This window comes from Cariama cristata, unplaced genomic scaffold, assembly GCF_000690535.1.
Source record: "Cariama cristata isolate BGI_N322 unplaced genomic scaffold, ASM69053v1 scaffold20114, whole genome shotgun sequence".
Lineage (NCBI taxonomy): Eukaryota > Metazoa > Chordata > Aves > Cariamiformes > Cariamidae > Cariama > Cariama cristata.
Window position 1 is genome coordinate 36,150 of NW_009611637.1, and position 8,994 is coordinate 45,143.

General features: G+C 39.0%; 1 protein-coding gene across 1 annotated transcript in view; it reads right to left on the reverse strand.

The window, feature by feature from the left end:
* Positions 1–8,994, reverse strand: part of COL9A1 (collagen, type IX, alpha 1) — a gene marked incomplete at its 3' end in the record, with an annotated part of 45,098 nt that overhangs the window by 35,893 nt on the left and 211 nt on the right. The window contains exons 2-7 of the mRNA XM_009698337.1: positions 7,993–8,067; positions 7,388–7,423; positions 7,216–7,278; positions 4,820–4,873; positions 4,175–4,210; positions 230–253 (exon numbers count right to left, since the gene is read on the reverse strand). The remainder of the gene's footprint in view (positions 1–229; positions 254–4,174; positions 4,211–4,819; positions 4,874–7,215; positions 7,279–7,387; positions 7,424–7,992; positions 8,068–8,994) is intronic.

An 8,994-nucleotide genomic window follows, 5' to 3' on the forward strand; every position in this document is an offset into this window, starting at 1 on the left:
ATTCTTTCAAACAAACTATGCCTTCAGACACCAGTATTCTGCCTTGCCCCATATACCACAGACCTGAGCAAGGTAGCTGAAGAAAGCATACATAACAGACATGGAACATCAGGATTAAAACAGTCTCTTCTTTCATTGAATTACTTTTTATTACAGTATAATAGCTTTATTGAATATTTAAACAGATTCATTAAACTGTATATTTATGAAAGGTAAAAATGATACTTACAGGTGGTCCAAGAAGCCCCTTGCCCTGTGAAATACAAAAAAAGCTCAGAAGTGCGGGGAGGGTTCCACACCTCATCAAGCTGTTTGCCAAGAACAGAGTATTCGGGATAAAAAGGTACAAAAAACCTGATGTTTGATTTTGCAAAATCATTTTGAAAACTTGTTTAACTAATGTTAAATATCAATTTTATTATTAGGTAATCAATATCAGGAGACAAATTAAATTATTAATTAAGTTGCTTTGCAGTAGCATTTGTTTACACATATTTACAAACACATATACTTCCACAAAGAAATTAAAACATTAAAGCCTTTGAGTTTAGTTAATTATCAAGTAGCATGATAAACTCTTCTATGCTATAATCATTTCCTTCTAACAGTACATTTAAATTGATAATAAAAGATAATTTTTTATATTTTTTTTTTTGCCTGTGCTTCCCTGAGGTCTAAATCCATTAAACTAGCGCTTTTTGGTAAACAGAAACTGCTCCTGTTTACATTTTCCATCAGTATTGCTCTGAATCATTTTAATGAGAAGTGTCCAAGATACAAGTGTGTTTCTGCCTATTTGGAGAACACACTCCCTCTAAGAAAACAGATCCCTCAGTCTTGCATTATTAAAGCAAATGGATACTTTTATGGAGAACAGTGTCAACGATGTGTATGAAACACTGGCATACATACCGGTATTTGTATGTGTACCCTGTGCCAGAAGCTGTGCTTTGGTAGACCTTTAAATATTTTCAATTTCTCTATCACTAAATACACACAGTCCTACCCAAATGCCAGATCTGTAAAACACTAGCAATATATCAGCTAATAGAAAAGTTAGGGGGAATTTAACAGAGAGAATGCACTGAAGAGTGCAACACATGCACAGAATGTAGCAGCCTCAGGCCCATTTACCAGATCAGACACATCTGCATATTTGGTGGTAAATTAGTTGAATTCATCAGAAGTATTCTACTGATTGTGTAAATGTGTCATTTGAGAGACTATCCACAAAAGAGATAAGACAAAGAGAATAAATGAAAACTAAATGATGAAGCAGGAAAAAACAGAGGGAAGGGAGACTAAAAGAAGATAACTGAAGATTGCCAGGATAGATTCTGGGGAAGAAAGGGTGACAGAAGCAGAAAAGCAAATGCTGTGTATAAAACTTTAGATATTTAATATTCTTTCTTTCAGTTACCCTGAAGTCCTCACTTGGACAATGAATTCCACTGGATGAGCTTGAAAAACAGTGATAATAATTTAAAACTAATTAACGTTGTAGCCAAGGCTTCCAGATTTCTGTTTGCACTGAGCATTTTAACAACTTAAACAAAGGTTTATTGTGAGAAATGAAGTCTTTGGAGTAGTCTCTGGATGGTTATCCACTTGCAAAAGGCCACTGACTGAATTTAAAGCAATGCATAATTGCACCTACATACTCAAATAATCATGTAACTAGTATGCAGACTCATAAGTGTGTTCACTATGTTTCTAGCAAACGAGGTCTCATGGATCAAACCAAAGACCTGCAAAGGTTAAACAGCCTCATTACTTCACACTTGTAGTAAGAGCTTCTCAAAGAGTCTCTGAACCTGAGAATTAAAACCATCACACTCCAGCAATACCACTTCTACTCTTCTTTATTTATTTAATTAGGTTTCATTACTCTAAGTTTAATCTCACTAAAGGTAGGATGACCAGTGTTGGCCATTTTGAGAAATTTTGACTAACTGCTCTATTTCTTCAGCAGCTTAAAGCCATTCAACAAAAAGAAAGCCTGTATAAATGGAATTTCCCCAAGAGATTTATTCTGAGCATTAATCTTTCCATATGGATTCTGCATATACTGGTTAACCACCATGGAGCTACAAAATCAAACACTAGGCTTCTTCCTAAAATGTGAGGTCTAAGGATTAACCTTAACCTTAATAACTACAAGAGTAATGACATGAGGTGACCAAGTATATCCATCGTTTCTTTAGCTTTAAATAACTAAGAATTCTCATTTCCTCATTATAAATATTCCTGCAGATTCACTTTTAAATACAATGTCCAGCTGCTCATTAAGCAGAGGCAGAACAACTCCAAAAGCAATCCCTACTGAGGTTCACTGAAGCGTTATCACCCTAAAACTGAAAGTTTCAGGGCAAACAAAAATCCCTAAACTTTGAATAATGGTCCAAAACCTCATCAGATTTTTTGCTTTTACAGTCTCAAAATATGCTCACAAAAGATGTGAATCAGCTAAGTGCTGCTCTGAATGGAATCAGCATTCTACCTTGACAAGTTGGTCCAGTTTGCTGCTTTCCCCTAGTAACAGCTCAAATTCTGAGTTGAGATTAACTCTCTTTATGTATATTTTATATACCCACTTTTTCTGAAGGCTCTTAAATTATTCGTTCTCACATTTGCCTGTTAGCCGTGAGGTAAAATCATGTATATTTTCCCCAAGTGAGTTTTTATTTCAGTTGACAGGCTAAAATACTACAGTATTTTAACCTATTATTTCAGTAATTCAGTTTTAATTCCCCATTTTTTCCTCTCCCATAGCAGTTATTTTCACGTACATTTTTTCCATATCATCTGAGTAACATATCTGACAGTTAAGCTATCTCTTCATTCCAGCTACACATTTTAAAATGCATTGCAAACAACCCAGAAATTATTTCACCATCTACTTGACAGCAAAAAAATGAAAATAAACAAACAACAACAACAAACACCTCAAACCCCTAACAGAAAAATGCAGGGCTTTCCGTCTGCCTAGAAGCTACCTCAGTTCTGCTATTTTGTGTGACTAAATTTAGCTCATATACTGAGTCTACAGATTGACCAGTCATTATACGAGTATTATCTGTTTTTCAGATTTTCGGGTAAGAAAGAGTATCCATGAAAATTAAATGCAAATGTCCACATAGAATGATTCATCTTAAGTTTCAGCTTGTCTGTAATGCTGAAACATTATAACATTATAATTTCCTCTCTGGCCAAATATCAAAATGATGGTTTAATATAAATTTGATAAAAGCTATAAGTTTCAACTTGTCTGTAATGCAATGTCTTCAAGAATAACATTATAATTTCCTCTCTGGCCAAATATCAAAATGATGGTTTAATATAAATTTGATAAAAGCTAATGGGACAGGGTCAAAAGTACAGAGATATAGTCGAAGATACAGAATTTCACAGCAAGGAGTGCTATATTGGAACACAATGCCTCTTCTATTTAATTCCAATAATTTCTCCAAAATTAATCTAATTTTTAATTAAATTTTAATAATGTGCGGCCCTATTATAATTTCATGCCAGTCATCTTGTTCCATTACCCATTTTCCTCGAGGTTTCTACTGGTTTCCTACATAATCTAAGTTTCTACATGCCAACCAGAATTCACTTCTTCAACCCTCTAAAATTCCTAAAATTCACAATTATTTTCAGCCCCCAAAGACAGATGCTAAACCCATCTGCATGCCAACTGGAATAGTACTCTTCGCATGTCCTTTCTCCTATTTTGTCTTTTTTTCATATGAAACAGCACAGGAAGTCCCATACAGCATTTACACTTCAGTGATCCCATTTAAGCACATGGCAAGGAGCTGAAACAGGAATAACTGCAGACTAATTCATGCAAATAAAACATGGGCTCTCTTGTCTCTACAGCATTTTCACAAAGAGATGGAAAACAACAGTATGTGTCCAAAACCTGTGACCACATCAGACATGCTCCTTTCTTTTTCACAGCATACGAACCAAAAATGTCCTTTCAGTAACATCTGCACACTTTGATATAAAGGCAAAAACGTTCTTTGATGTACTACTTTGATATCCTATGAGTTGTTTGAAACCTCAGAAATAGTTTCTGGCTTTTCTTCACTACATTTAATGGTAAGAATCCCTCATATTGATACTTAATGTCTACAAAGCCACTTTATATACTAAATGTATTACTTACCGGAAGTCCACGAGCACCTGGCTGTCCTGGCTCACCCTTTAAAAGATAAAAATTGAGTTTTTCAAGAGGCGCTAGCATAAAGTTTTGTAAACAACATACAGGAAGATGTTCTCACCTTTTGGAGGGTATCATTTAGTGGACATATTCTGCAAGTATTATTCACTTCATTAACGCTATGCTGGTTTCAGTGAGACTTGACAGAAAGGAAAGACTTTCTCAATATTAAAAAGATACAGCCTCAGGCTTTTTTTCCCCTCCCCAAAAAAAATAATTCAAACACGCTAGCTACTCTGACTTCTGATGCATAATTCATTTCTCTGATTGCTGACGAAGTCAGGTTTCACTGTTCTGGTTCCCACTGCATATTACTATGACATAATCACAGTACAACAAGATGGAAAGAGTCCCATCATCACAGAAGATGCTCAGCCTTCACGTCATCAATGTAATGTCACTATTCCTTACTGCTGGCTGGGGGAACGGAAGGTGCTTTGTACTGTGTGAAAACGGCCCAATGAGTCTGTATTCTATAGATGTTTTAATATCGTAAGAAAGGTTGTAGCATCTCGTCAGTCGCACAGAGACAAACAAAAATCCTGCTTTAAAAAAAACACCCCATAGTTTCATGCACAATTTTGTTCTTACCTTCTGTCCTTTTGGTCCTGTGGCTCCACGTGAGCCATCAGGCCCTGTGAATCCCTTTGGAAGTAATGTATAAAAAGTTAATGCAAAGGTTACATAGTTTTCTTAATCACAACAGAAAACATTCTAAAACACAGAATAAAGAAGCTATTAAATAAGTAACTGCAGGAGACTTATAATTCAAATATCTATTTACATGTACAGATAGAACCACCCAAGTTCAAAGTACCAGCTTCTGGCGATAAACTTCAGTGCCTGCGATGTGTCCTTCAAAAACTACTCAGTTAAATCACAATTAAACTACACATGTGATCTCACATGATCTTATTTCCCGTCAATGGGAGATGGATGAATTTAGTTCATGGCTCAGGTTAAAAAAAAACCCCAACTGTCAGTGTTTTCCATTTCAAATAAACCGTTCACTGACCAAAAAAAAAAAAAAAAAAAAAAAAAAAAAAAATCAACAAACTGCCAGGCTGGATTAGAAGTTAGTCTTTGAACCACCCTGGTCAATCTGGCTAAAATTAAAAAGCAACCATGATATTATAACTATGAATTTATTTGGAGTTCTTTTGCTTTCTGCTGTTTCCAAATTTTTAACCACCTTATATGGCTTAGAAATGTCCAGATATCCGTAAGAAAAGCCTTGTTTTTACATTTGTCCAACACTTTTCTTTTTTGGCACACTTCCAGCAATTCAGAGTTCACCCAAAGGGATGTTTTCTCTGATAATTTGCTTTCAAAAGCTTGCATGATCATTACAGGCAATTACTGTACAGTATCTTTACTCAGTCTATTAAACCTGACACTGAAATAGTTTGTGAAAGAAAAATGAGATTTAAAAAGTCAGAACTGCCTCACCAATTAAACATAGAATGTATTATAAATTTAAAACCCCAATTAAAAGTCGAATGCACAGCAGGAGTACAATAAGGTCCTGTGTTTTGTCTTCAAGTGAAAATAAAAAACGTTCACCATTTCAGAACACAGTATTCTAGTACCACATTTTCACTCATTCACTAATATGAGGGAACATGGAAGTGTGAACAAATATCAAAAGGTGAGTCGAGTTTAAAATGTTCTGGTTTACCTGATTGTGTTGCCATGAATTCTGGTAAGGAAAACAAAACTATGCCTTAAGTGAAAATTATAAGAGGCAATGATTTTTAAAGATCTGCTTATGGGTTTTTGACATGTACAAATGGGTTGTGGTCCTGTATTTTTTTCAGGTAGAAAAGAAGCTGTATGAGACACCACTCATTGCAAGCCCATTTCCTCTTACAGATTTGGAGTTTGTACAGTTTAACTAAAGACTGTTTCAGCTCCATGTCCACTAAATCTCTTTTCAAAATTAAATTAAAAATTAACATCTAACAGTATTGCAATGTTTAATATTAAGCTTTTAATTTATGTAATTTGCAATATTCTCTAATATACTAGTTCGTTGTATATAATCTTTATTTTTGATGTTTTAAAGTATAAAAGTATTCTACCACTCATGTAAATTAAGCATAAGCTTGCCTACCTCCTGTCATAAGATCTAAGTACTAACGTAACAATCTTGCTTCATAGCAAGAAAGGCTTTCAAACACCGCTCTTGAGAGAAACATGAACGGTTTCCCAAAAATGTATGGAGGTGTTTTCATTGCCACTAATTTATTTAAGAGATACAACCTAACAGGCCATCGACACTAGATGATGTTGAAACTTTATTCTTCAATATTATTTTCCACAAAGGAATATACATCAGCAGGTACAGACTCTGCAGCAGCTGAAGTCTGGGAGGTTGGTTTGGTGTTTTGGTTTGGTTTTTTTTAAGTAACACTTCACTGTAACATCAGGCCTATAGCGCTGATCCGATTTTTTTTTTCCTTCCTATTTTCTCTGTTTTAGGGAACAAGACTTAAAATTACTAAACACAACCCCTCCACACACCTCCTTCAGGGATTAAACACCAGCTCCTGGCTTGGGGCCATCATGGCTGGTCCTCAGGCCTGAGCTTGGATCCTCCTCTTGCCCTTGCTGCCCTGCTGTTTGCTCAGGGAGCAGGGCATTGACCTGAGGCTGTTTCCAGAGGACGTAGCATGATCTCCTCCCTGCAGCACCTCTGCCCAGCACCCTCTCCAGAGCAGGATGGTGGCACCCAACAGCCCTTACGCTGTTCCTCAGGTGCTGCCTCAGCTGCCAGCAGCATGGCTGTGCTCCTCCAAGAGAGTATCTTTCAGCTTGGAGCCAAGCTCCTGTCCCCCGTATGCACCACTGGCACTCACTGGCAGCTGTGAGGAAGCCAGAGACCTCAAAAGGAGGTCATGCTTCTACAGAAATAGACTAAAACCAAGTACTTTTCTTAAAAAAAAAAAAAAAAAAAAAAAAAAAAAATCCCCAAAAAAATTACTCACATCAGCTCCCGGCTCTCCAGGCAGGCCAGGGGATCCTGGTTTGCCTGCATCCCCATCTGGACCCTTCAGGATTTAAATGGACAGTTCATTATGTTTCAGATAGGAAAGCAGAAACAAAACTCAAAACCTCTTCTGCCACTGCAGCAAATGCAAAGTAGCTGAAAACACTTACCGGTGGACCGGGGGGGCCATTTGGACCTCTCTCTCCCTAACAAGATACAAAAAGAAAAGTATTAGTCAGAGCTACAGTGACCTTTTACAGTCCCTCATGAAAAACACTGATTTACAGATTATCAGGAATAATCCCAAACTGATTCTTATTGTAAGAAATTAATATTAAATCCATGTGATCTCTATTACAGACTAACAGAAACAATCACAGAAACTTCTGACAGGAAATGGGGGAAAATACATAATAGCTCCTATCAGGAATAACGCCACAAATCCTTATCATGTTTTAGTATGAATGATACTATGTAAACCCTTTTGAGATTAGAATTATAAAACCCCTACACGCCTTTTAAGGTAAATAATCACAGCATACGATGCTGATTACATAAAATAAGTAGTCCTGTATTTTCTGTATCAGAGAGAATCTGAAAGGCCACCTTCCCCCCCCTCCCGCCCCAGTCCACTATAGGGTATGAGACCCATCAATTCCTACGTGTATCTGCAGCCAAATTCAAACTCCTCGGGGTCAAATGCTGACAGTGAAGACAATGCAGGTACACCTTAAGGCATTTCCTATTTCCTAGGCAAGGCATGGGAAACACTTACATCAATGCCATCGATACCAGGAACTCCTGGCGGCCCTGGCGGACCCGGGGGGCCTGGGGGACCAGGGAGACCTCTCTGAAAAGGTGTGAAAAACAGGAGCAATTAGAGCCTGGCAAACCTGCGGAGGCCAGTCTGGGGGGACTGGCACAATAAGAGATGGCTTCTACGGGTTAGTCAGGGGATCACAGCTGTGACGAGGAGCTGTGTCCTCACTCCATGCATGTCAGGACACACAGGCCCTATACCCCATCTTAGCTGTTGCTGCGATGACCAGCAACGCTCCCCTGGTCGACAGAATGGGGATGAGGCGGTAAGCCCCCCTTGCTGGGCCCAGCCGCCCTCCTGCACCCCGCAACGCTGGCAGGGCCAGGGAAAGGAGGAGGGGGCTCAACTTCCCAACCGAGCAGGATCTGAACGCCGTATGGCAATGACAGGGTGGCAGAAATAAACACAGTGATCTTTGCAAATCAAACACTGAAATTCGCTAAGCTACTCCAATTACTCATTCAGCCAACACAAAGGAGACAGTCTTGGCACTCGCAAAGAAAGTTTAAAACAACCCTTTCTCTACTTCACTGACAGGCTCAGCTGTCTCCCCTGGTTCCTCAGGACCACATTAGCACCTACAGAGGTGCTTTCTCAAAGCGCCAAGCTCCCGAGGGGGAGGCGGGAGGCACCACCAGCCTGTGGAAACCCAGAGAAAGGTTTTTACAGGTCTCTGTACCTATAATGGGGGGCTCTGTTCTCCTTGGCGCAAGCTCCGGCCACGGCCCCACAACGGTGCTCTGTGGGCAGGAGGGGCCCTGCTGAGGCCCCGAGCCTGGCCCCTTGCTCCCCGCAGTGCTGCTGCGCTGGACACCTTTCCTCCTTACACCAGTCGTACCAGTAACAATCCCGACAGCGGTAGGTATAGATGGAGCTCAAGCCCTGCCATGTCTCCAGACACTTGCCTGATGCCCACCAGGCAGACACACACACACGCACACGGCACCCACGGCCCTG